The sequence below is a fragment of the Podarcis gaigeae genome (assembly GCF_964106915.1).
Source record: "Podarcis gaigeae genome assembly, chromosome: 5".
NCBI classification, from domain to species: domain Eukaryota; kingdom Metazoa; phylum Chordata; class Lepidosauria; order Squamata; family Lacertidae; genus Podarcis; species Podarcis gaigeae.
Window position 1 is genome coordinate 2,501 of NC_139681.1, and position 24,971 is coordinate 27,471.

Sequence of the window (24,971 nt, forward strand, 5' to 3'; positions counted from 1 at the left end):
AGTCTCTGCAGGACCTCCTTTACGTCCCTCTCATGAGCTTCCTGCGATTCCGAAAAGATCAGGATGTCGTCGAGGAAACACACACATTTCTTGTAGAGGAGTCCCGCCAGCACGTGATGCATAAAGGCTTGGAAGACGTGAGATCCATTTTGGAGACCAAACGGCATAACTCTGTATTCATACGTGCCCAGAGGCGTTGTCAGGGGTTCAGAAGGAGAGACACAGGAGGGGGAGCAAATGGAGAGTGAGGAGGAGGAGTACGAGGGGGGCGCAGGCAGTGACAGTGGCCAGAGTTATTCCACAAGCCTCTCTAGCGAATCGGAGGACTCACAGAAGGGAGCGCCGGTGGCCAGAGCAAGGGAGATTCCAAGGGAGAAACCTCAAGAGGGAGGGGCCAGCGGGGAGTCCCTGAGCAGCAGCTGGAGATCAGGGCCAGCGTCTCCACCAGAGCGCAGTGGGGAGGGGGAGTCCCAGGAGTCGGGACCAGTGTCCTCACCACCAGAGGGAGGAGAGGAGTCAGGTTTGGCAACACCCACATCAGGAAGCGGGGAAACGGTCAGAAGGAAAGTCACCGGCTGGGCACGCGCGCCAAGTTCAAATGTACAGGAGCGCGGCACAGCGGGGAGCCCGGGAAGGGAGCCAGGTCCTAAAGCCCGCCGGAGGGAGGGGCTAGACTCAGGAGGCTCCGCGTCAGAGGAGTCCAGGAAGGAGGGAACCCCAGAGGGCAGAAGGACCCAACGCAGGAAAGAGCAGCGCAAGAGGTGGAGCCGGGCTAGAATCTTAAACTGGTGTGGGTGGAGCAGTGAGTCAGAGGGGACTTAGCCGGTCTAGCGTTAAGACGTGGGCCTGCGCGCCCAGAGCTTGGAAATGGAAACTAAACTTCAATAAAGACTTTTGTATATAATATCCACTGGGCGTTGGTCCTCTGTGAGCTGGGACCTAGCGGCAGTCCTGACAGGCGTGAACATGGCCGTCTTCCACTCATCGCCCTCCCGGATGCGTATGAGGTTATACGCTCCACGCAAATCCAACTTGGTGAAGATCTTCCCTTTCCGCACGGTCGCTAGGAGATCATCAATCTTGGGCATGGGAAAGGCCTTGGGCTTGGTCATAGAATTGATGGCCCTATAGTCCACAATGAGTCTTTTCTGGGGCGTGTCCTTCTTCTTCACAAAAAAAACAGGACTGCCCCCCACTGCTTTAGATTCCCGGATGAATCCACGCTTCAAATTATGCTCTATGAACTCTCTGAGTTCCTGCATCTCGTCCTCAGACATGGAATACAGCTTCGCAGTCGGCAGCTGCGCCCCCGGCAACAGGTCGATCGCACAATCATAAGGTCTGTGGGGCGGCAACCGGTCAGCTTCCTTCTCGCAGAAAACTTCCAGGAACCCCTCGTACTTGTGAGGTACTGCCTGCACCATGCCAAGTCGCAGCTGCTGCTCAGCCCCCTCCTCCTGGCAGGACTGGATGCAATGTTGAGCACAGTACGATGAGCAAAAGGTGATCTGACGTTGGTACCACGCTACAGCAGGACTGTGTCTCTCCAGCCAACTCATGCCTAATACTATAGGCGTGTCAGACAGGTGGGTGACATTGAAGCTAATGACTTCTCGATGATCTCCAATCCGCATCACCATGGGAGGTGTCTGTTGCACAACTTGCCCTCCAAGCAATTTCCTGCCATCCACCGTGAATACGTTCAGAGGCGTTGTGGCGGGCAGAAGCGCTATGCGATGCTGCTTGACGAATTGCATCCCCACGAAATCCGCGTTGCTCCCAGAATCGATCGTGATGGGTACTTCTAGGGTGGTTCCATTAGGCAACTGAAGTGTTGCAGTGAGCTGCACCGCTGCCTTGGGTGGTAAAGGGTCTGTGGGTCGCAAAGGCGCTGGGGACTGCTCTATAGACTCGCCTGGCTGAGCCCCAGCAATTCTGCTTCCAGCCAGGCACTGTCGTTTCCCTGAGGTTGCTCTTCTTGGATCACTTCTGCTGCTACTGTTGCTAAAGCTGCAGTGTGCTTCTGGAGCCTCTGGGGGCACTCTTTCGCCATGTGCTGTGCACTGTCACAGATGTAACACTTCCTGGTCCCTCTAGGAGGCTTCACCTTTACTGCACCGGAAGCTGGGGCTCTGGCTGGTGCTTGAGCCCTAGCACCACCAATTTCCATCGGCTCCTCTCCCTGCCTCACCAGAGGCGAGGGATGTGCCTGGCCGAAGTCCCTGGGGATGAAAGGAGGCGACCTTGCTGGTGCACGCGCCTGGCGTCCTTCCTCATTGTGCCAAGGACGTTCCTCGTGTCGTATCCCTATCGCAAGAGCCCTCTGCACCACGTCCTCCAGGGTCTGAGGTCTGTCGCCCCTGGCAAGTTCATCCTTTATGGGGCCGCTGAGACCCTCCCAGAACAAATCTCTCACAGGTTTGCAGTCTTTTTCCCAGCCCAACACAGTCAGTAACGCGAAAAATCGGGAATGATACTGACGCACAGTGGCTTTGCCTTGCTGCAGTCCATGTATTTCCCTGCGCGCAAGATCAAGATCCACGGTTGACTGGAAGCAGGCATCCATCGCTTTAATAAATTCATCAGAATTGCGGCGGGCAGGGCCATCTTCGCGCCACAAATTGCGCAACCAAGCTCTAGCTTCCCCATGCAAATGAGAAACAATAAATCCCACTTTCTCCTCCTCATCTTTAAAGTCATTACGAAGCAAATGCAGTGCATACAAGACGTCTGCTCTGAAACTTGGGTAGTGCTTCAGGTTCCCATCGAAGTGGGTGACTAGACTGCCCCCCCGCCTTCCAAGTCCAATTCCCTCCGATCTGGACCCTGGGAACCCTTCCCTGCTTGCACGCTCCCACCTTGTTTGCAGGTCTTGGCAGCGCTTCTCCATTTCGTCATTCTTCTTCTGAGATGCAAGGACTGCAGCGGTGAGTTCGGTAACTGCAGTCCGCAGCGTTGTCAGCTGTTCCTCCGCACTCATGGCCGTTACCGTTCGTGAGCTTTGCAAAAAAATTTTTGCGTTCTTTGTGAGGGGACTTACTGTCAGAGCCACCCGAGGTCCCAGCTCACAAGAGACCAAAGTCCAGTCCGGGTTATATACAAAAGCTTTTATTGAAGAACATTCTTGGTTTTACATCCGAGCTCCGTGGCTCTACGTCTGTTACCCTTAGACCGCTGAAGTCCCCTCTGAGTCAGTCCCGCCTCTACACCAGTTTAAGAGGCTTGTGCTGGTCCACCTCTTCCTCTCCTTTCTTTTCCGCAGGGTCTTTCTGCTCCCCTGTGTTCTCTCCCTCCGGGACTCCCCAGAGGCTGAATCCTCTGACGCCTGCTCCCCCCTCCTTCGCGCTTTGGGACCAGGCTCCTCCCCAGGACTCTCCTCACTTCCGCGCCCCTCCACATTTGAACTTGGCGCGCGTACGTTGCTTCTGACCTTCCTTTTGACAGTTACGCTGCTCTCGGTACTACTCTCCGCCCCTTCCGGCAGGACGTCTTGCGCTGATCTCCTTCCCCCCTCTGCTCCCTGTTCTGCTGCTTCTGACACACTGGTAACTCCACCCCCTTCACTCCGTTCCGGCGGAGAAGCCGGTCCCGACTTCCAACTCCCACTGGGAGTTCCCCCTTCGTTCCCCTGCTCCTGACTGCTTCCCACTCTAGCTCCCCTTGGCCTGACCAGGGGGGCTCCTCTTTGGGAGTCCTCCGATTCACTGGACGGACTCATGGACAACCTCGGGTCATTGTCATCCTCTTCCTCGTCGTCCTGGGATCCTTCCCCCTCGCTCTCTGTCTCCTCCCCCACCTGCGCCTCTCTTCCTGAACCCCTGACACTAACCCTAACCCTAACCCTAACCCTAACCCTAACCCTAACCCTAACCCTAACCCTAACCCTAACCCCTAACCCTAACCCTAACCCTAACCCTAACCCTAACCCCTAACCCTAACCCTAACCCTAACCCTAACCCTAACCCCCTAACCCTAACCCTAACCCTAACTGTCAGGGTTTCAGAGACAGAGAGCGAGGGGGAAGGGTCCCAGGGTGATGAGGAGAAGGACGACAACGACCCGAGGTTGTCTCAGAGTCCGTCAAGCGATTCGGAGGATTCCCAAAAGGGAGCCCCCCTGGCCAGGCCGAGGGGCGATAGAGGGGGAAGCAGTCAGAAGCAGGAGAGCGGAGGGGGAACCCCCAGTGGGAGTTGGAGATCGGGACCGGCTCCTCTGTCGGAACGGAGTGAAAGGGGTGGAGTTACCAGTGTGTCAGAAAGAGCAGAACAGGAAACAAAGGGGGGAAAGAGTTCGGAGCAAGACGTCCTGCCGGGAGGGGTGGAGAGTAGCACCGAGAGCAGCGTAACTGTCAAAAGGAAGGTCAGAGGCAACGTACGCGCGCCAAGTTCAAATGTGGAGGCGCGCGGAAGTGAGGAGAGTCCTGGGGAGGAGCCTGGTCCCAAAGTGCGAAGGAGGGGGGAGCAGGCATCAGAGGACTCAGCCTCTGGGGAGTCCCGGAGGGAGGGAACACAGGGGGGCAGGAAGACCCTGCGGAAAAGGAAGGAGAGGAAAAGGTGGAGCAGTACAAGCCTCTTAAACTGGTGCAGAGGCGGGACGGATTCAGAGGGGACTTCTACGATCTAAGAGTAACAGATCCGGAGCCACGGAGCTTGGATGTAATGCCAACAATGTTCTTCAATAAAACCTTTTGTATATAACTTGGACTGGACTTTGGTCTCTTGTGAGCTGGGACCACGGGTGGCCCTGACACTAACCCTAACCCTAACCCTAACCCCTAACCCTAACCCTAACCCCTAACCCTAACCCTAACCCTAACCCTAACCCTAACCCTAACCCTAACCCCTAACCCTAACCCTAACCCTAACCCTCTAACCCTAACCCTAACCCTAAACCTAACCCTAACCCTAACCCCTAACCCTAACCCTAACCCTAACCCTAACCCTAACCCTAACCCTAACCTGATTTAAGGTCTAAGACGTAGGGCTGCATGCTCTGGCGTTGAAATGGAAACTAAACTTCAATAAAGACTTTTGTACATTACATCAACCTGGCGTTGGTCCTCTGTGAGCTGGGACCTAGAGGCAGCTCTGACAGTAGGAGAAGATGACAGTGGATCGGAAGATTCACAGAAGGGGGCGCCGGTGGCCAGGGCAAGGGGGGTCCCAAGGGGGACACTCCAGAAACAAGGGGCCAGCGGGGACTCCCAGAGCAGCAGTTGGAGATCAGGACCACCTTCCCTACCAGAGCATATTGGGGGGGGGGGAAGAGTCCCAAGTATCGGGGCCAGTGCATTCCCCACCAGGGAGAGAAGACGAGGCAGAGCTGACCACGCCTCCATCGGAGAGTCGGATAACGGAGGGGAGGTCAGATCCGGCCAGTATCCCGGAAGAGGGAAGCAGTGACAGAAGTAGTGTAACGGTTAGGAGAAAGGTCACTGGGTTGGCGCGAGAGGCAAGTTCAAATGTACAGGAGCGCGGGACAGCAGAGAATGAGGATTGGGAACCGGGTCCTAAAGCCCGCCGCAGGGAGGGGGAGGAGCTAAGCGACTCAGCGTCAGAAGAGTCCAGAAAGGGCAATGCCCCAGCGGGCAGGAGGACCCAGAGGAGGAGAGAGCAGCGGAAAAGGTGGAGCAGGGCTACGATCTTAAACTGGTGTCAAAGGGGAGGAGACTCAGACGGGACTTCGCCGATCTAGAGTCCAAGACGTAGTGCTGCACGCTGTGGCTTTGAAATGGAAATTGGACTTTAATAAAGACTTTTGTACATTACAACAACTTAGCGTTGGTCCTCTGTGAGCTGGGACCTAGAGGCAGCACTGACATATGTGTAATGAGTCCCAAATAACACAAAACCGTCTTTTCGCTTCCATATGCGTAGAAAGAAGACGAATAAGGATTGATAGGGCTTATTTGAATTCGCATGGTGCTTTATGGGTGTGCACCAGAATCACCTCCAACCAAAGCAAAAATGTGTTTTGGGTTCCATCCACTTAAAAAGAAAGACGATAAAGCTCTGATTGGTTTTGTTGCAAATTGGTGTTTTTGGGGTTAGAATGCACATTCACCCAAAAATCTCAGAGTGAAATGTTTCTTAACAGCCGTAATCAAGCATAGGTGTTTTGGTTCCATGTCAATAGAAAGCAGACGAAAAAGTTTGGATTGTTCTCTCCATGTTCTTTCCACCCACAAATAGCAAAGCGAAGTGTAATGAGCCTAAACCTCCCCAAACAGGTTGTTTTGCGTTCCAGCTACATAGAAAGAAGAATTTTGGATTTCGCTTATTTCAAATCGTGTTCTGTGGTGTTAATGCTCATTAACCCAGAAATCGCAAAGTATGTGTAATGAGTCCCAAATAACACAAAACCGTCTTTTTGCTTCCATATGTGTAGAAAGAAGACGAATAAGCATTGATAGGGCTTATTTCAATTCGCATGGTGTTTTATGGGTGTGCACCAGAATCACCTCCAACCATAGCAAAAAGGTGTTTTGGCTTCCATCCACTTAAAAAGAAAGACGATAAAGCTCTGATTGGTTTTGTTGCTAATTGGTGTTTTTGGGGTTAGAATGCACATTCACCCAAAAATCTCAGAGTGAAATGTTTCTTAACAGCCGTAATCAAGCATAGGTGTTTTGGTTCCATGTCAATAGAAAGCAGACGAAAAAGTTAGGATTGTTCTTTCCATGTTCTTTCCACCCACAAATAGCAAAGCGAAGTGTAATGAGCCTAAACCTCCCCAAACAGGTTGAAAGAAGAATTTTGGATTTCGCTTATTTCAAATCATGTTCCGTGGTGTTAAGGCTCATTAACCCAGAAATCGCAAAGTATGTGTAATGAGTCCCAAATAACACAAAACCGTCTTTTTGCTTCCATATGTGTAGAAAGAAGACGAATAAGCATTGATAGGGCTTATTTCAATTCGCATGGTGTTTTATGGGTGTGCACCAGAATCACCTCCAACCAAAGCAAAAAGGTTTTTTAGGTTCCATCCACTTAAAAAGAAAGACGATAAAGCTCTGATTGGTTTTGTTGCAAATTGGTGTTTTTGGGGTTAGAATGCACATTCACCCAAAAATCTCAGAGTGAAATGTTTCTTAACAGCCGTTGTCAGGACTGCCTCTAGGTCCCAGCTCACAGAGGACCAACGCCCGGTGGATGTAATGTACAAAAGTCTTTATTGAAGTTTAGTTTCCATTTCAAAGCTCTGGGCGTGCCGCCCCACGTCTTGACTCTAGACCGGCTAAGTCCCCTCTGACTCACTGCTCCTCCCACACCAGTTTAAGATCCTAGCCCGGCTCCACCTCCTGCGCTGTTCTTTCCTTCGCTGGGTCCTTCTGCCCTCTGGGGTTTCCTCCTTTCTGGACTCCTCTGACGCTGAGCCTCCTGAGTCCTGCCGTTCCTTCCGGCAGGCTTTAGGACCTGGCTCCCTTCCCGGGCTCCCTGCTGTGCCGCTCGCCTGTACATTTGAACTTGGGGCGCGCGCCCAGCCGGTAACCTTCCTCCTGACCGTTTCCCCGCTTCCCGATGTGGGCGTGGCCAAACCTGACTCCTCTCCTCCCGCTGGTGGTGAGGACACTGGTCCCGATTCCTGGGACTCCCCCTCCCCACTGCGCTCTGGTGGGGAAGCTGGTCCTGACTTCCAACTGCTGCTCAGGGACTCCCCGCTAGCCCCTTCCTCCTGGGGCTTCCCCCCTGGAACCCCCCTCGCTCTGGCCATTGGCGCTCCCTTCTGTGAGTCCTCCGATTCGCTGGAGAGGCTTGTGGAGTAACTCTTTCCACTGTCACTGCCTCCACCCCCCTCGGACTCCTCCTCCTCACTCTCCATTTGCTCCCCCTCCTGTGTCTCTCCTTCTGAACCCCTGACATCCATCCCCCCCTCGAAGCCCCCCCTTTCCCCCCTCCCCCTCTTCAGGTGCGGGTTCCGGGTGCTCCAGTGTTGTGGGGGTGAGTTCAGGATACAGTTCGTCCCCCGAGGTGTGCAGCCATCGGGATAACTCCGGGAAGTCCTCCATGGGCTCGTCGACGGCGATTTCCTCCGCTTCCATCTCCTGGGCGGTGTGTTCGAAATCTGAAGCTGCCCCCAAATCACCCAAGACCCCCTCTCCCCCTGTCGCCTGAGGTGACGCCACTTCCCCGGGTCCCTTCGGCAGGTCTCTGTGCCAGCCCACTTCGGGTTGGTCCTCCCACCAATAAGATCCCCCCGTGCCAAAACCTGAAAGTGATCCCTCTGGGGAACTGCCTCCCGGAGTCGATTCCTCAGCTGAAGAGAAACCCCAGAAAGTGCTGGCTGAGAGTGTGGGTGTGAACAGACAGTCGTCGAAAAAGCCCGCCGGCATGGGCTTGTGCGGGAAAAGTGTATGGAATTCTTCCTTGAGCCACTGCTCCTCTAATGCGTAATCCGGCACCCACCTGTTGGCGCTGGCCGGGGTGTCCTCTGTGGCGAGAAGATATTCAATCCCGTCCTCCCCCCACCTTGAGTCTAAAATCTCTGTGGCTTTATTGAGTGGCGCCCTTCTCGGCGACCCACCCTTTTTGGGCGCTTCCCTGAGCGGGTCTGGCGCTGTCCCTGGTGCCTGAAACCTGTGGGGCTCTCTGTGGGGTGTGAGCACTGATCTATGACAGACTGGGTGCATTCTGGACCCCTCCGGGAGTGTCAACCGGAAGGCCACTGGGTTAATCTGCGCCTCTCCTTGGTACGGCCCTAGCTGCTTGTGCCCGAGCTTCTTCTTGGCCAGCGATCTGGCTGGAACTGCCTGGGCTGCTAACCAGACCCAGTCTCCTACCCGGATGTCTTCCCCAACCCTCCAGTGTCGGTCTGCCTGCACCTTGTAAGCCTGTTTCGCCACCTCTAACTGCCTCCTGAGCTGCTCGTGGATCTCCTGCAACTCCGCTGCCACGGCCTCTGCTCCCTGCGGCTCCCCCTCCCTCACTTTCTCCAACCCCGGGAAGGTTCTGGGATGCCGTCCATTGTTGGCGAAAAACGGTGTCACCCCCGTGGACCCGTGCTTCGTGTTGTTGTAGGCAAAATCGGCCAATGCTGGATAGTCCACCCAGGTCGAGGGCTGCTGGTTCGCGTAGCATCTCAGGTACTGCTGCATGATGGCGTTGACCCTCTCCGCCTGCCCGTTAGTCTGCGGGTGTCACGCCAACGCCAGGCTGACCTTGACGTTCAGAAAGCCCATCAGCTTTTGCCAGAAGTTGGAGATGAACTGGCGCCCCCGGTCGGACAAGATAGACCGTGGCAGGCCGTGCACCTTGAACACGTGCTCTATAAACAGCTTAGCGGTCTGCTCGGCCGTGGCCACCTTCGCGCAAGGAATGAAGTGGGCCATCTTGGTGAACAAGTCTACTACCACGAGTACTGCCGTCTTGCCTCTCGAGCTGGGCAGATCCATGACAAAGTCCAGGGTCACCCTCTCCCACGGCTCGAACGGTGTCTGTAGCGGTTCCAACAGGCCCGCCGGCGGCTGGTGTACCGGCTTTGCCCTTTGGCAGGTGTCGCACCTATTGCCGTAGTCCGCGACATCCCCCCGCATCTTGGGCCACCAAAAGTATCTGGCTACTAAGTCCACCGTCTTCTCCTTGCCGAAGTGTCCCGCGCTGGGCGCGTCGTGCAGCTGTTGCAGGACTTTCGCGCGGAGGTTGTCTCCCGGTACGTAGTGGGCTCCCTTGCGGATGAGCAGGCCATTGCGTACCTGTAATTCGCCGTCCCTCGCCGTGCCGCTACGCACCTCCTCCATCTTGGCTCGAGCGAAGGAGTCCGTCTGCAGCGCGCGACGCACCGCGTCCAAGTCCACCGTGGCTGATGCGCATGCCCACGCCTGCGGTGCGAAAATGTGCTTGGCTGCCGCCGGTGCCTCTTCCTCGAGATACTGTGGTTTCCTGGATAGCGCATCCGCCATGACGTTGTTGTTTCCTGGGATGTATTCTATCCTGAAGTCGAAATCTGCAAAGAACTCCGCCCACCGAATCCCCAGTAATGTTACAGCCCACAGACCCCCTCCCACCCAAACCAGTAGTGCAGCTCACCGCATCCCTTCAACGTCCCAATGGGCTCACTGTGGAAATCCCCATTACGATTGACTCTGGGAGCAATGCAGATTTTCTAGGCATGGACTTCATCCAGCGACGGTACCTCTGAACGTCGTCACGGTGGACGGCAGGGAGCTACTGGGAGGGCAAGTGCTGCAGCAGACGCCGCCAATGGTGATGCGCATTGGTAATCACCGCGAAGTCATCAGCTTCAACGTCACCCGCCTGTCAGACACGCCCATTGTGTTGGGCATGAGTTGGCTGGACAGGCACAGCCCGGCATTGGCATGGTACCAGCGTCAACTGAACTTCTGCTCCTCCTACTGCGCAGAACACTGCATCCTCGTTAACCAAAAGATGAGGGGCACGAAGACGGACCACAGCTGCACTTAGGCATGTTGCAAGCGGTACCCAACAAGTACAAAGAGTTTTTGGAGGTCTTCTGCGAGAAGGAAGCGGACAAGCTGCCTCCCCACAGACCCTACGACTGCAAGATTGACCTCCTGCCGGGGGCGACGCTCCCGACGGGGAAGCTGTATTCCATGTCTGAGGATGAATTGCAGGAGCTCAGGGAGTTCATAGATCACAACTTGAAGCGGGGATTCATCCGAGAGTCCAAGGCGGTGGGGGGCAGCCCTGTATTCTTTGTAAAGAAGCGGGACACGCCCCAAAAGAGGCTTGTAGTTGATTACCGCGTCTTAAATGCGAAAACCAAGCCCTCAGCATTCCCTATGCCCAAGATCGATGACCTGCTGGCGACGGTGAGGAAGGGTCGCATCTTTACCAAGTTGGATCTGCGCGGAGCGTACAATCTCATTCGCGTAATGGAAGGTGACGAGTGGAAAACGGCCATGTTTACGCCGTTGGGCACCTATGAATATAGAGTTATGCCTTTTGGATTACAAAATGGCTCCTACTGTTTTCAAGCATTCATGCATCATGTCTTGGCGGGTCTTCTCTACAAGAAGTGTGTCTGCTTCCTGGACGACATCCTCATCTTCTCGGAGTCGCCGGAGGCTCACGAGAGAGATGTCAGGGAAGGACTGCAGCGGCTGCGGGAGCACCGGCTTTACGCCAAGCTGGAGAAGTGCCAGTTCGACAAGACGGAGGTGGACTTCCTGGGCTACAAACTGTCCGACGAGGGACTCGCCATGGACAGTACCAAGGTACGGGCAGTGCTGGACTGGAAGAGCCCACGCAATCGAAAGGAAGTCCAGAGGTTTGTCGGCTTTGCCAACTTTTATCGCAAGTTCATCAAGGGTTTCGCCATGCAGACAGCGGCCATCACTGACACCCTCAGTTCCAAGAAGAAGAAGTTCATCTGGACGGAGCAGGCAGAGCAGTCCTTTCTGAAGCTCAAGCACCTCTTCGCATCCGAGGAACACCTGCTACACGTGAACCCCAGCAGGCCCATGAGAGTGGAGACGGACGCGTCAGACAGGGCCGTGGGGGCCGTCCTGTTGCAGGAAACCCACCAGGGGGACTGGAGGCCGTGCGCTTTCTACTCCAGGAAACTCAGCAAGTCGGAGCAGAACTACACCATCTGGGACAGGGAGTTACTGGCCATACATGCAGCCTTCAAGGCGTGGCGGCATTTCCTCGTCGGGGCCAAACACACAGTACAGGTCCGTACAGACCATAAGAACTTGGAGTACTGGCGCACGGCAAGGTTCCTGAACCAGAGACACATCCGCTGGGCGGAGTTCTTTGCAGATTTCGACTTCAGAATAGAATACATCCCTGGAAACAACAACATCATGGCGGACGCGCTGTCCAGGAAACCGCAGTATCTCGAAGAAGAGGCGCCGGCGGCGGCCAAGCATATTTTCGCACCAAAGGCGTGGGCATGCACGTCAGCCACGGTGGACCTGGACGCGGTGCGTCGCGCGCTGCAGACAGACTCCTTCGCTCGAGCCAAGATGGAGGAGCTGCGTAGCGGCACGGCGAGGGACGACGACTTCCAAATACGCGACGGCCTGCTCATCCGCAAAGGAGCCCTCTACGTGCCGGGAGACAACCTCCGCGCGAGGGTCCTGCAACAGCTGCACGACGCGCCTAGCGCGGGACACTTCGGCAAGGAGAAGACGGTGGACCTAGTGGCCAGAGACTTTTGGTGGCCCAAGATGAGGGGGGATGTCGCGGAATACGTCAGGAGGTGCGACACCTGCCAAAGGGCCAAACCAGTACACCAGCCGCCGGCGGGCCTCTTGGAACCGCTACAGACACCGTTCGAGCCGTGGGAGAGGGTGGCCCTGGACTTTGTCACGGATCTGCTCAGCTCGAGAGGCAAGACGGCAGTACTCGTGGTAGTAGACTTGTTCACCAAGATGGCCCACTTCATTCCTTGCGCGAAGGTGGCCACAGCTGAGCAGACCGCCAAGCTGTTTATAGACCACGTGTTCAAGGTGCACGGCCTACCATGGTCCATCCTGTCCGACAGGGGGCGCCAGTTCATATCCAACTTCTGGCAAAAGCTGATGGGTTTCCTGAACGTCAAGGTCAGCCTGGCGTTGGCGTGACACCCGCAGACTAACGGACAGGCGGAGAGAGTCAACGCCATCATGCAGCAGTACCTGAGATGCTACGCGAACCAGCAGCCCTCGACCTGGGTGGACTACCTACCGCTAGCCGAGTTTGCCTACAACAACACGAAACACGTGTCCACGGGGGTGACACCGTTTTTCGCCAACAATGGGCGGCATCCCAGAACCTTCCCGGGTTTGGAGAAAGTGAGGGTGGGGGAGCCGCAGGGAGCAGAGGCAGTGGCAGCGGAGTTGCAGGAGATCCACGAGCAGCTCAGGAGGCAGTTAGAGATGGCGAAACAGGCTTACAAAGTGCAGGCAGACCGACACAGGAGGGTTAGGGAAGACATCCGGGTAGGAGACTGGGTCTGGTTAACAGCCCAGGCAGTTCCGGCCAGATCGTTGGCCAAGAAGAAGCTCGGGCACAAGCAGTTAGGGCCTTACCAAGTAGAAGCGCAGATCAACCCAGTGGCCTTCCGTTTAACACTCCCGGAGGGGTCCAGAATGCACCCGGTCTTTCATAGATCAGTGCTCACACCCTACAAAGAGCCCCACAGGTTTCAGGCACCAGGGACAGCGCCAGACCCGCTCAGGGAAGCGCCCAAAAAGGGGGGGTCGCCGAGCAGGGGGCCACTCAATGAAGCCACTGAGATTTTAGACTCAAGGTGGGGGGAGGACGGGATTGAATATCTTCTCGCCACAGAGGACACCCCGGCCAGCGCCAACAGGTGGGTGCCGGATTACGCATTGGAGGAGCAGTTGCTCAAGGAAGAATTCCATACACTTTTCCTGCACAAGCCTATGCCGGCGGGCTTTTTCGATGATTGTCTGTTCACACCCACACTCTCGGCCAGCACTTTCCGGGGTTTCTCGTCAGCGGAGGACTCGGCTCCGGGAGGCAGCTCCCCAGAGGGATCGCTCTCAGGTTTTGGCACGGGGGGATCTTATTGGTGGGAGGACCAACCCGAAGTGGGATGGCGCAGAGACGTGCCAGAGGGACCCCGCGAAGTGGCGGCACCTCAGGCGACAGGGGGAGAAGGGGTTGTGAGTGATTTGGGGGCGGCCTCAGATTTTGAACACACCGCCCAGGAGATGGAAGCGGAGGGAATCGCAGTCGACGAGCCCATGGAGGACTTTCCGGACTTCTCACGATGGCTGCACGCCTCGGGGGACGAACTGTATCCTGAACTCACCCCGACAACTCTAGAGCACCCGGAACCCGCACCTGAAGAGGGGGAGGGGGAAGGGGGGGCTTCGAGGGGGGAATGGATGTCAGGGGTTCAGAAGGAGAGACACAGGAGGGGGAGCAAATGGAGAGTGAGGAGGAGGAGTACGAGGGGGGCGCAGGCAGTGACAGTGGCCAGAGTTATTCCACAAGCCTCTCTAGCGAATCGGAGGACTCACAGAAGGGAGCGCCGGTGGCCAGAGCGAAGGGGGGTCCAGGGGGGAAGCCCCAGGAGGAAGGGGCCAGCGGGGAGTCCCTGAGCAGCAGTTGGAGATCAGGACCAGCATCTCCACCAGAGCGCAGTGGGGAGGGGGAGTCCCAGGAGTCGGGACCAGTGTCCTCACCACCAAAGGGAGGAGAGGAGTCAGGTTTGGCAACACCCACATCAGGAAGCGGGGAAACGGTCAGAAGGAAAGTCACCGGCTGGGCGCGCGCGCGCCAAGTTCAAATGTACAGGAGCGCAGCACAGCGGGGAGCCCGGGAAGGGAGCCAGGTCCTAAAGCCCGCCGGAGGGAGGGGCAAGACTCAGGAGGCTCAGCGTCAGAGGAGTCCAGGAAGGAGGGAACCCCAGAGGGCAGAAGGACCCAGCGCAGGAAAGAGCAGCACAAGAGGTGGAGCCGGGCTAGAATCTTAAACTGGTGTGGGTGGAGCAGTGAGTCAGAGGGGACTTAGCCGGTCTAGCGTCAGACGTGGGTCTGCGCGCCCAGAGCTTGGAAATGGAAACTAAACTTTAATAAAGACTTTTGTATATAACATCCACTGGGCGTTGGTCCTCTGTGAGCTGGGATCTAGTGGCAGTCCTGAAAATGGTTTTGTGTTATTTGGGACTCATTACACATACTTTGCGATTTCTCGGTTAATGAGCATTAACACCACGGAACACGATCTGAAATAAGCGAAATCCAAAATTCTTTTTTCTATGTAGCTGGAACGCAAAACAACCTGTTTGGGGAGGTTTAGGCTCAGTATACTTCGCTTTGATATTTGTGGGTGGAAAGAACATGGAAAGAACAATCCAAACTTTTTCGTCTGCTTTCTATTGACATGGAACCAAAACACCTATGCTGGATGTCAGGGGTTCAGAAGGAGAGACACAGGAGGGGGACCAAATGGAGAGTGAGGAGGAGGAGTACGAGGGGGGCGCAGGCAGTGACAGTGGCCAGAGTTATTCCACAAGCCTCTCTAGCGAATCGGAGGACTCACAGAAGGGAGCGCCGGTGGCCAGAGCGAAGGGGGGTCCACGGGGAAGCCCCAGGAGGAAGGGGCCAGCGGGAATCCCTGAGCAGCAGATGGAGATCAGGACCAGCGTCTCCACCAGAGCGCAGTGGGGAGGGGGAGTCCCACGAGTCGGGACCAGTGTCCTCACCACCAGAGGGAGGAGAGGAGTCAGGTTTGGCAACACCCACATCAGGAAGCGGGGAAACGGTCAGAAGGAAAGTCACCGGCTGGGCGCGCGCGCCAAGTTCAAATGTACAGGAGGGCGGCACAGCGGGGAGCCCGGGAAGGGAGCCAGGTCCTAAAGCCCGCCGGAGGGAGGGGCAGGACTCAGGAGGCTAAGCGTCAGAGGAGTCCAGGAAGGAGGGAACCCCAGAGGGGAGAAGGACCCAGCGCAGGAAAAAGCAGCGCAAGAGGTGGAGCCGGGCTAGAATCTTAAACTGGTGTGGGTGGAGCAGTGAGTCAGAGGGGACTTAGCCGGTCTAGCGTAGAGACGTGGGTCTGCGCGCCCAGAGCTTGGAAATGGAAACTAAACTTTAATAAAGACTTTTGTATATAACATCCACTGGGCGTTGGTCCTCTGTGAGCTGGGACCTAGCGGCAGTCCTGACAGTAAGTCCCCTCTCAACATTTTCCACCAATTTTAAAACCTCGTGGAGTGTGGGAAAGCAGCGAGGGGTGAAGATTGGTGCTTCGCGAGCTCACGAAAACCAGGGAAATGACTACCGAAGAGAAGATAGCGAGTCTGCAAAACGCAGTGACACAGCTGAACGCAGAAATTTTGGCGTCCAGAAAGAAGGAACAGGAAGCAGCTGCTGCCTGCCAGGATCTGCGAACCAGGTTAGAAGTGCTAACTACACAGAGGCTACCGGCCACCAGACCAGAAGGGATTGGGCTGGGGAACAGAGGAGGGAGCCTTGTGTCTCATTTCAATGGGGACCTGCAGGAGTATCCTAACTTCAGAGCAGATGTACTATATGCACTGCAGCTGCTTGACAAGGACTTTAAAAATGAGGAAGAAAGAGTGGGATTTATTGTTTCGCATTTACGGGGAGAGGCGAAAACGTGGCTGCGCAATCTCTGGAGAGATAAGGATCCAGCCCTCCAAGATGCGGGTGCCTTCCTTAAAGTGATGGATGCGTGTTTTTTGTCTGAGATTGATGTGGATATCGCTAGGAAACAGATTCACGGACTAAGACAAGGTAGAGCCACTGTAAGGCAATATCATTCACGTTTTTTCGCATTGGTGAACGCATTGGGGTGGGAGAGAGAATCGCCTGCCATCAGAGATCTGTTCTGGGAGGGGCTGAACGGAGCTGTGAAAGACGAAATTGCAAGGGGGGAGAGACCCCAAACCACCAAGGACATTGTGGAGAGGGCACTCACCATTGGGGTTAGGCTGGAAGGACGCTCTTGGGACAAAGAGGAAGTGCATTGGTGGCCGCACGCCAACGAAAGCACCACCCCCCTTTCCCAAGGAAGCGGCGCGCGCTCGATCCATGCCTCCGCTGGGAGGAGGAGAGGAGCCGATGGAGATAGGTGGTGCTAAGGCTCAGTCCACAGCCGGAGCCCTAACGCCGGGAGCAGTCAAAATGAAGCCTCCTAGAGGGACCAGGAAGTGCTACATCTGCGACAGTGCTCAGCACATGGCGAAAGAGTGTCCCCAGCGGTTTCACAAGCACACTGCAGCCGCAGCGACAGTAACAGAAGCAGTTCAGCAGAGTGAATCACAGCAGGAAAACTCCACTGTCTGGCTGGAAATGGAGTCACTGGGAGCCAGCCAGACAAGTCAGTGAAGCAATCCCCAGTAATGTTACAGCCCACAGACCCCCTCCCACCCAAACCAGTAGTGCAGCTCACCGCATCCCTTCAACTTCCCAATGGGCTCACTGTGGAAATCCCCATTACCATTGACTCTGGGAGCAATGCAGATTTTATAGGCATGGACTTCATCCAGCAACATGGCATAGCCCTTCTGCCAGCGACGGTACCTCTGAACGTCGTCACGGTGGACGGCAGGGAGCTACTGGGAGGGCAAGTGCTGCAGCAGACGCCGCCAATGGTGATGCGCATTGGTAATCACCGCGAAGTCATCAGCTTCAACGTCACCCGCCTGTCAGACACGCCCATTGTGTTGGGCATGAGTTGGCTGGATAGGCACAGCCCGGCATTAGCTTGGTACCAGCGGCAACTGACCTTCGGCTCCTCCTACTGCGCAGAACACTGCATCCTGGCTGACTTGGACGATGAGGGGCACGAGGATGGACCACAGCTGAACTTGGGCATGTTGCAAGCGGTACCTAACAAGTACAAAGAGTTTTTGGAGGTCTTCTGCGAGAAAGAAGCGGACAAGCTGCCTCCCCACAGACCCTACGACTGCAAGATTGACCTCCTGCCGGGGGCGACGCTCCCGACGGGGAAGCTGTATTCCATGTCTGAGGATGAATTGCAGGAGCTCAGGGAGTTCATAGATCACAACTTGAAGCGGGGATTCATCCGAGAGTCCAAGGCGGTGGGTGGCAGCCCTGTATTCTTTGTAAAGAAGCGGGACACGCCCCAAAAGAGGCTTGTAGTTGATTACCGCATCTTAAATTCGAAAACCAAGCCCTCAGCCTTCCCCATGCCCAAGATCGATGACCTGCTGGCGACGGTGCGGAAGGGGCGCATCTTTACCAAGTTGGATCTACGCGGAGCGTACAATCTCATACGAGTGCCGGAGGGTGACGAGTGGAAGACGGCCATGTTTAGGCCGCTGGGCACCTATGAATATAGAGTTATGCCTTTTGGATTACAAAATGGCTCCCACTGTTTTCAAGCATTCATGCATCATGTCTTGGCGGGTCTTCTCTACAAGAAGTGCGTCTGCTTCCTGGACGACATCCTCATCTTCTCGGAGTCGCCGGAGGCTCACGAGAGAGATGTCAGGGAAGGACTGCAGCGGCTGCGGGAGCACCGGCTTTACGCCAAGCTGGAGAAGTGCCAGTTCGACAAGACGGAGGTGGACTTCCTGGGCTACAAACTGTCCGACGAGGGACTCGCCATGGACAGTACCAAGGTACGGGCAGTGCTGGACTGGAAGAGCCCACGCAATCGAAAGGAAGTCCAGAGGTTTGTCGGCTTTGCCAACTTTTATCGCAAGTTCATCAAAGGTTTCGCCATGCAGACAGCGGCCATCACTGACACCCTCAGTTCCAAGAAGAAGAAGTTCATCTGGACGGAGGAGGCAGAGCAGTCCTTTCTGAAGCTCAAGCACCTCTTCGCGTCCGAGGAACACCTGCTACACGTGAACCCCAGCAGGCCCATGAGAGTGGAGACGGACGCGTCAGACAGGGCCGTGGGGGCCGTCCTGTTGCAGCAAGACCACCAGGGGGACTGGAGGCCGTGCGCTTTCTACTCCAGGAAACTCAGCAAGTCGGAGCAGAACTACACCATCTGGGACAGGGAATTACTGGCCATACATGCAGCCTTCAAGGCGTGGTGGCATTTCCTCGTCGGGGCCAAACACACGGTGCAGGTCCATACGGACCATAAGAACTTGGAGTACTGGCGCACGGCGAGGTTCCTGAACCAGAGACACATCCGCTGGGCGGAGTTCTTTGCAGATTTCGACTTCAGAATAGAATACATCCCTGGAAACAACAACATCATGGCGGACGCGCTGTCCAGGAAACCGCAGTATCTCGAAGAAGAGGCGCCGGCGGCGGCCAAGCATATTTTCGCACCAAAGGCGTGGGCATGCACGTCAGCCACGGTGGACCTGGACGCGGTGCGTCGCGCGCTGCAGATGGACTCCTTCGCGCGAGCCAAGATGGAGGAGGTGCATAGCGGCACGGCGAGGGACGACGACTTCCAAATACGCGACGGCCTGCTCATCCGCAAAGGAGCCCTCTACGTGCCGGGAGACAACCTCCGCGCAAGGGTCCTGCAACAGCTGCACGACGCGCCCAGCGCGGGACACTTCGGCAAGGAGAAGACGGTGGACCTAGTAGCCAGAGACTTTTGGTGGCCCAAGATGAGGGGGGATGTCGCGGAATACGTCAGGAGGTGCGACACCTGCCAAAGGGCCAAACCAGTACACCAGCCGCCGGCGGGCCTGTTGGAACCGCTACAGACACCGTTCGAGCCGTGGGAGACGGTGGCCCTGGACTTTGTCACGGATCTGCCCAGCTCGAGAGGCAAGACGGCATTACTCGTGGTAGTAGACTTGTTCACCAAGATGGCCCACTTCATTCCTTGCGCGAAGGTGGCCACAGCCGAGCAGACCGCCAAGCTGTTTATAGACCACGTGTTCAAGGTGCACGGCCTACCACGGTCCATCCTGTCCAACAGGGGGCGCCAGTTCATATCCAACTTCTGGCAAAAGCTGATGGGTTTCCTGAACGTCAAGGTCAGCCTGGCGTCGGCGCGACACCCGCAGACTAACGGACAGGCGGAGAGAGTCAACGCCATCATGCAGCAGTACCTGAGATGCTACGCGAACCAGCAGCCCTCGACCTGGGTGGACTACCTACCGCTAGCCGAGTTTGCCTACAACAACATGAAACACGTGTCCACGGGGGTGACACCATTTTTCGCCAACAATGGGCGGCATCCCAGAACCTTCCCGGGTTTAGAGAAAGTGAGGGAGGGGGAGACGCAGGGAGCAGAGGCCGTGGCAGCGGAGTTGCAGGAGATCCACGAGCAGCTCAGGAGGCAGTTAGAGATGGCGAAACAGGCTTACAAAGTGCAGGCAGACCGACACAGGAGGGTTGGGGAAGACATCCGGGTAGGAATCTGGGTCTGGTTAGCAGCCCAGGCAGTTCCAGCCAGATCGTTGGCCAAGAAGAAGCTCGGGCACAAGCAGCTAGGGCCTTACCAAGTAGAGGCGCAGATCAACCCAGTGGCCTTCCGGTTAACACTCCCGGAGGGGTCCAGAATGCACCCGGTCTTTCATAGATCAGTGCTCACACCCTACAAACAGCCCCACAGGTTTCAGGCACCAGGGACAGCGCCAGACCCGCTCAGGGAAGCGCCCAAAAAGGGGGGGTCACCGAGGAGGGGGCCACTCAACGAAGCCACTGAGATTTTAGACTCAAGGTGGGGGGAGGACGGGATTGAATATCTTCTCACCACAGAGGACACCCCGGCCAGCGCCAACAGGTGGGTGCCGGATTACGCATTGGAGGAGCAGTTGCTCAAGGAAGAATTCCATACACTTTTACCGCACAAGCCTATGCCGGCGGGCTTTTTCAATGATTGTCTGTTCACACCCACACTCTCGGCCAGCACTTTCCGGGGTTTCTCGTCAGCGGAGGACTCGGGTCCGGGAGGCAGCTCCCCAGAGGGCTCGCTCTCAGGTTTTGGCACGGGGGGGATCTTACTGGTGGGAGGACCAACCCGAAGTGGGATGGCGCAGAGACGTGCCGGAGGGACCCTGCGAAGTGGCGGCACCTCAGGCGACAGGGGGAGAAGGGGTTGTGAGTGATTTGGGGGCGGCCTCAGATTTCGAACACACCGCCCAGGAGATGGAAGCGGAGGGAATCGCAGTCGACGAGCCCATGGAGGACTTTCCGGACTTCTCACGATGGCTGCACGCCTCGGGGGACGAACTGTATCCTGAACTCACCCCGACAACTCTAGAGCACCCAGAACCCGCACCTGAAGAGGGGGAGGGGGGAAGGGGGGCTTCGAGGGGGGATGGATGTCAGGGGTTCAGAAGGAGAGACACAGGAGGGGGAGCAAATGGAGAGTGAGGAGGAGGAGTACAAGGGGGGCGCAGGCAGTGACAGTGGCCAGAGTTATTCCACAAGCCTCTCTAGCGAATCGGAGGACTCACAGAAGGGAGCGCCGGTGGCCAGAGCGAAGGGGGGTCCAGGGGGGAAGCCCCAGGAGGAAGGGGCCAGCGGGGAATCCCTGAGCAGCAGCTGGAGATCAGGACCAGCGTCTCCACCAGAGCGCAGTGGGGAGGGGGAGTCCCAGGAGTCGGGACCAGTGTCCTCACCACCAGAGGGAGGAGAGGAGTCAGGTTTGGCAACACCCACATCAGGAAGCGGGGAAACGGTCAGAAGGAAAGTCACCGGCTGGGCGCGCGCGCCAAGTTCAAATGTACAGGAGGGCGGCACAGCGGGGAGCCCGGGAAGGGAGCCAGGTCCTAAAGCCCGCCGGAGGGAGGGGCAAGACTCAGGAGGCTCCGCGTCAGAGGAGTCCAGGAAGGAGGGAACCCCAGAGGGCAGAAGGACCCAGCGCAGGAAAGAGCAGCGCAAGAGGTGGAGCCGGGCTAGAATCTTAAACTGGTGTGGGTGGAGCAGTGAGTCAGAGGGGACTTAGCCGGTCTAGCGTCAAGACGTGGGTCTGCGCGCCCAGAGCTTGGAAATGGAAACTAAACTTTAATAAAGACTTTTGTATATAACATCCACTGGGCGTTGGTCCTCTGTGAGCTGGGACCTAGCGGCAGTCCTGACACTTGATTACGGCTGTTAAGAAACATTTCACTCTGAGATTTTTGGGTGAATGTGCATTCTAACCCCAAAAACACCAATTTGCAACAAAACCAATCAGAGCTTTATCGTCTTTCTTTTTAAGTGGATGGAACCCAAAACACCTTTTTGCTTTGGTTGGAGGTGATTCTGGTGCACACCCATAAAACACCATGCGAATTGAAATAAGCCCTATCGATGCTTATTCGTCTTCTTTCTACGTCGATGGAAACGAAAAGACGGTTTTGTGTTATTTGGGACTCATTACACATACTTTGCGATTTCTGGGTTAATGAGCATTAACACCACGGAACACGATCTGAAAGAAGCTGTCAGGACTGCCGCTAGGTCCCAGCTCACAGAGGACCAACGCCCAGTGGATATTATATACAAAAGTCTTTATTGAAGTTTAGTTTCCATTTCCAAGCTTCGGGTTCGTCCTCCCACCAATAAGATCCCCCCGAGCCAAAACCTGAAAGCGATCCCTCCGGGGAGCTGCCTCCCGGAGCCGAGTCCTCAGCTGACGAGAAACCCCGGAAAGTGCTGGCCGAGAGTGTGGGTGTGAACAAACAATCCTCAAAAAAGCCCGCCGGCATAGGCTTGTGCGGGAAAAGTGTGTGGAATTCTTCCTTGAGCAACTGCTCTTCCACTGCGTAATCCGGCACCCAGCTGTTGGCGCTGGCCGGGGTGTCCTCTGTGGCGAGAAGATATTCAATCCCGTCCTCCCCCCACCTTGAGTCTAAAATCTCAGTGGCTTCATTAAGTGGCTCCCCTTTCGGCGACCCCCCTTTTCTGGGCGCTTCTCTGAGCGGGTCTGGCGCCTTCCCCGGTGCTTCAAACCTGTGGGGCTCTCTGTAGGGCGTGAGCACTGATCTATGAAAGACCGGGTGCATTCTGGAACCCTCCGGGAGTGTCAACCGGAAGGCCACTGGGTTGATCTGCGCCTCTACTTGGTAAGGCCCTAGCTGCTTGTGCCCTAGTTTCTTCTTGGCTAACGATCTGGCTGGAACTGCTTGTGCTGCCAACCAGACCCAGTCTCCCACTTGGATGTCCTCCCCAACCCTCCTGTGTCGATCTGCCTGCACTTTGTAAGCCTGTTTTGCCAACTCTAACTGCCTCCTGAGCTGCTCGTGGATCTCCTGCAACTCCGCTGCCACGTCCTCTGCTCCCTGTGGCTCCCCCTCCCGCACTGTGTCCAAACCCGGCAAGGTTCTGGGATGCCTCCCGTAGTTGGCGAAAAATGGTGTCACCCCTGTGGACCCGTGCTTCGTGTTGTTGTAGGCAAACTCGGCCAACGGTAGATAGTCCACCCAGGTCGATGGCAGCTGGTTCGCGTAGCATCTCAGGTACTGCTGCATGATGGCGTTGACCCTTTCCGCCTGCCCGTTAGTCTGCGGGTGTCTCGCCGATGCCAGGCTGACCTTGACGTTCAGGAATCCCATCAGCTTTTGCCAGAAGTTGGAGATGAACTGGCGCCCCCTGTCGGACAAAATAAACCGTGGTAGGCCGTGCACCTTGAACACGTGGTCTATAAACATCTTAGCGGTCTGCTCGGCCGTGGCCACCTTCGCGCACGGAATGAAGTGGGCCATCTTGGTGAACAGGTCCACTACCACGAGCACTGCCGTCTTGCCCCTCGAGCTGGGTAGATCCGTGACAAAGTCCAGGGCCACCCTCTCCCACGGTACGAACGGTTTCTGTAGCGGTTCCAACAGGCCCGCCGGCCTGTTGGCAGGTGTCGCACCTATTGACATAGTCCGCGACATCCCACCGCATCTTAGGCCACCAAAAGTCTCTGGCTACTAAGTCCACCGTCTTCTCCTTGCCGAAGTGCCCCGCGCTGGGCGCGTCGTGCAGCTGTTGCAGGACCTTCGCGCGTAGGCTGTCTCCTGGTACGTAGAGGACTCCCTTGCGTAGGAGCAGGCCGTCGCGCACTTGGAATTCGTCGCCCCTCGCCTTGCCGCTGCACACCTCCTCCATCTTGGCTCGGGCGAACGAGTCCGTTTGCAGCGCGCGGCGCACCGCGTCCAGGTCCACCGTGGCTGACGCGCATGCCCACGCCTGTGGTGTGAAAATGTGCTTGGCCGCCGCCGGTGCCTCTGCCTCCAGATACTGCGGTTTTCTGGACAGCGCGTCCGCCAAGACGTTGCTGTTTCCTGGGATGTACTCAATTCTGAAGTCGAAATCTGCAAAGAACTCCACCCAGCGGATGTGTCGCTGGTTCAGGAACCTCGCCGTGCGCCAGTACTCCAAGTTCTTATGGTCTGTGCGGACCTGCACCGTGTGCTTGGCTCCGACGAGGAAGTGCCGCCACGCCTTGAAGGCTGCATGTATGGCCAGCAACTCCCTGTCCCAGATGGTGTAGTTCTGCTCCGCTTTGCTGAGTTTTCTGGAGTAGAAAGCGCACGGCCTCCAGTCCCCCTGGTGGTCTTGCTGCAACAGAACGGCTCCCACGGCCCTGTCTGAGGCGTCCGTCTCCACTCTCATGGGCCTGCTGGGATTTACGTGCAGTAGGTTCTCCTCGGAAGCGAAGAGCTGCTTGAGCTTCTGAAAGGACTGCTCCGCCTGCTCCGTCCAGATGAACCTCTTCTTCTTGGAACTGAGGGTGTCGGTGATGGCCGCTGTCTGCATGGCGAAACCCTTGATGAACTTGCGATAAAAGTTGGCAAAACCGACAAACCTCTGTACTTCCTTCCTATTGCGTGGGCTCTTCCAGTCCAGTACTGCACGTACCTTGGCACCGTCCATAGCCAGTCCCTTGTCGGACAGTTTGTAGCCCAAGAAATCCACCTCCGTCTTGTCGAACTGGCACTTCTCCAGCTTGGCATAAAGCCGGTGCTCCCGCAGCCGCTGCAGTCCTTCCCTGACATCTCTCTCGTGAGCCTCCGGCGACTCCGAGAAGATGAGGATGTCGTCCAGGAAGCAGACGCACTTCTTGTAGAGAAGACCCGCCAAGACATGATGCATGAATGCTTGAAAACAGTGGGAGCCATTTTGTAATCCAAAAGGCATAACTCTGTATTCATAAGTGCCCAGCGGCGTAAACATGGTCGTTTTCCACTCGTCGCCTTCCCGCACGCGAATGAGATTGTACGCTCCGCGCAGATCCAACTTGGTAAAGATGCGACCCTTCCTCACCGTCGCCAGCAGGTCATCGATCTTGGGCATAGGGAAGGCTGAGGGCTTGGTCTTGAGGTTCAAGACGCGGAAATCAACGACCAGCCTCTTCTGGGGCGTATCCCTCTTCTTTACAAAGAACACGGGACTGCCTCCTGCCGCCTTGGACTCCCGGATGAATCCCCGCTTCAGGTTGTGATCTATGAACTCCCTGAGCTCTTGCAATTCATCCTCAGACATGGAGTACAGTTTCCCCGTCGGGAGCGTCGCCCCGGGCAGGAGGTCGATCTTGCAGTCGTAGGGTCTGTGGGGAGGCAGCTTATCCGCTTCTTTCTCGCAGAAGACCTCCAAAAACTCCTTGTATTTGTTAGGCACCGCTTGCAACATGCCCAAGTTCAGCTGTGGTCCA